The sequence below is a fragment of the Trichechus manatus genome, unplaced genomic scaffold, assembly GCF_000243295.1.
Source record: "Trichechus manatus latirostris isolate Lorelei unplaced genomic scaffold, TriManLat1.0 scaffold00025, whole genome shotgun sequence".
NCBI lineage: Eukaryota > Metazoa > Chordata > Mammalia > Sirenia > Trichechidae > Trichechus > Trichechus manatus.
The window spans coordinates 20,225,643-20,228,368 of NW_004443961.1; the positions used below are offsets into that span (position 1 = coordinate 20,225,643).

General features: G+C 40.5%; 1 pseudogene; it reads right to left on the reverse strand.

Annotated features, from left to right (window-relative positions):
- Nucleotides 1–749: 749 nt before the first annotated feature.
- LOC101340535 (interferon alpha-3-like) lies at nucleotides 750–1,279 on the reverse strand (annotated as a pseudogene).
- Between the last annotated feature and the right edge of the window lie 1,447 nt (nucleotides 1,280–2,726).

The following is a 2,726-nucleotide window of genomic DNA, read 5'->3' on the forward strand; positions in this document are numbered from 1 at the left end:
ACATACTCAGCTGCTAACCGAAAGGTTGGAGGTTTGAGTCCATTCACAGGCACCTCAGAAGAAAGACCTGATGATCTACTTCCAAAAAATCAGCATTGAAAATCCTATGAACCGCAGTTCTTCTCTGACACACACGGGATCACCATGAGTTGGAGTCAACTCATCAGCAACTGGAAGCTATGTCTTGGGAAATCAGGTTCAATTCTCCTCAAAATGTCCTTGTGCTATGACCCATGTTGGGTCATTCCCCCACTCCTTCTTCATTCAAATACCTTGCCTAGGTTTGTTTTGTGGGATCAGACTTTGAGTTAGGTTTCTATTCAAAAAGTGTGTCCAATCAAGAAAGTTTGTTTTTGAAAATTGCATTTATTTCTCACAACTTAAAAATGAATAGTAGTCTTAAACAAAACATAATACTAAACCAGTGTTTTATGAACAACAAATAATAAATACTGTGAATCACATAAACATTTCAAATAATTTAAATAGGTAAATAAAAATACAAAAATTTTCTCAGCCATAGCAAATGATCATGCATTTCTCTATTCTAAACAGCTTGTTATAATTTATGACATTTAATATAGCTTTATAATAATCCCATAAATTTGGCAGTACTTATTTTTCATCTGGCATAAAAAATAGAGATGAAGATTGCACTTTGAGTCTTAGAAAATAGCAACTTAATTGACCAGATGAACTATTTTAAGAATCGGCATCTTCTTTATGTCTCGAGTTTTCTTGTGAACTTGTTAATGAAGAGCAAGAACCTTCTGATTTCCACCCTGACAACCTCCCAGGCACAGCGGCTGTGTTCCTTCTCTTTCAGATACAGACTAATTCCTTGGAAGTACCTCCTCACAGGCAACCTAGTGTTCTCACTTCCCAGGGGTGTCTGTTCCACCTTCTTTTCTTTCTCCAAACAGATCTCCAGGTCTTCCAACTGCTGATAAAGTCCAGTGAGGAATTTGTCCAGAAGGGTCTCATCCCAAGCTGCAAGAGAGCCACTTGTGCGGAAGAGGTTGAAGATTTGCTGAAGCATCTCATGCAGGAGAGCAGTGGCTTGTGTCTTCACTAACTGCTTCACATCTGTAAGTATCTGAGGAAATCTGAAATCAGTCCTGTCCTTCAGACACGACAGAAGGGAGATTCTCTCCATTTGATTCAAAAGTGTGATGGTTTCCCGATTGCCATGGCTCAGAGGCAGGTCACAGTGCAGAGAACAGGCAGGGCTGGAGCAGAGCATCACCAGGGCCATTAGCACAGAGAGCGGGAGGGCCATTGGGGTGCTGGGTGATTATGCAGGACTGTCTGAAGTAGAAGCCTTGCCTTAGCAAACCCTGAGGACTTTTGGTGAAGAATGCCTCTTAAATAGTGAGCACAGAACTTTCATTTTCTGGGCAATTCGATTTTTCTCCTTTACTTTCCCTTTCTACTTTTTCTTTTCATTTTTTTGCAAAGTCGATTAAAAATATACATTTATTGATATGAGCGCCTGGATGAGAGACTCCAAACCAAGAAGTGCCAATGCAGTATTTACCACAGCATTATTACCAAAACAAACAAACAAAACCAAACTCCTTGCTGCCGAGTCAATTCAACTCATAGCAACTCTACCAGAGCTCCTCACAGCATTACAGCATTTTTTTTTTTCACACCTTCTGAGTTGTTCTTGGGGAGAAAAGCCTAGATAAAGTCAGAGAAGGGGAAAACACTAATAGAAAAAAAAAACCCAAACAGTGACTTTTCCAGGTCAGGAAAACCTGGTGGCATAGTGGTTAAGAGCTATGGCTGCTAACGAAAAGGTTGGCAGTTCGAATCCACCAGGCCCTCCTTAGAATTCTTATGGGGCAGTTCTACTCTGTCCTATAGGGTTGCTATGAGTCGGAATCCACTTAACAGCAACGGGTTTCTTTTTTTCCAGGTCAGCAGGAAACTTAAACCAAATCCATTCCCGTTGAGTCAATTTCAACTTATAGAGACCCTATACGATGGAGCAGAACTGCCTCACAGGGTTTCCAAGGAGTGGCTGGTGGATGCGAACTGCCAACCTTTTGGTTAGCAGCCTGAGCTCTTAACCACTGCACCACCATAGAAGATCGTGATTTTTCTTATTTTTTTATATCTATACTTTTTATCCGTATTTAAAAAATTTAAATTGTATCTGTACCTTAAAGATATCACCTGAATTGGTCTAAAACTAACTGATGATATATTTACTCTCATGATTTTGTTTGGGGAGCAATATCACAAATATAATTTCTTGTTGTTGTTAGGTGCCGTCAAGCCGGTTCCGACTCATAGTGACTCTATGCACCACAAGGAATTACTGCCCGGTCCTGTGCCATACTCACAATCATTGTTATGCTTGAACCCATTGTTGCAGCCACTGTGTCAATCCATCTCATTGAGGGTCTTACTCTTTTTTGCTGACCCTGTACTTACCAAGCATGATGTCCTTCTCCAGGGACTGATCCCTCCTGACAACATGTCCAAAGTATGTAAGATGTAGTCTCGCCATCTTTCCTTCTAAGGAGCATTCTGGTTGTACTTCTTCCAAAACAGATTTGTTGATTCTTTTGGCAGTCCATGGTATATTCAATATTCTTCACCAACACCACAAGTCAAAGGTGTCAGTTAAATCTTCCTTATTCATTGTCCAGCTTTCACATGCATATGATGCGATTGAAAATACCATGGCTTGGGTCAGGCACATCTTAGTCTTCAAG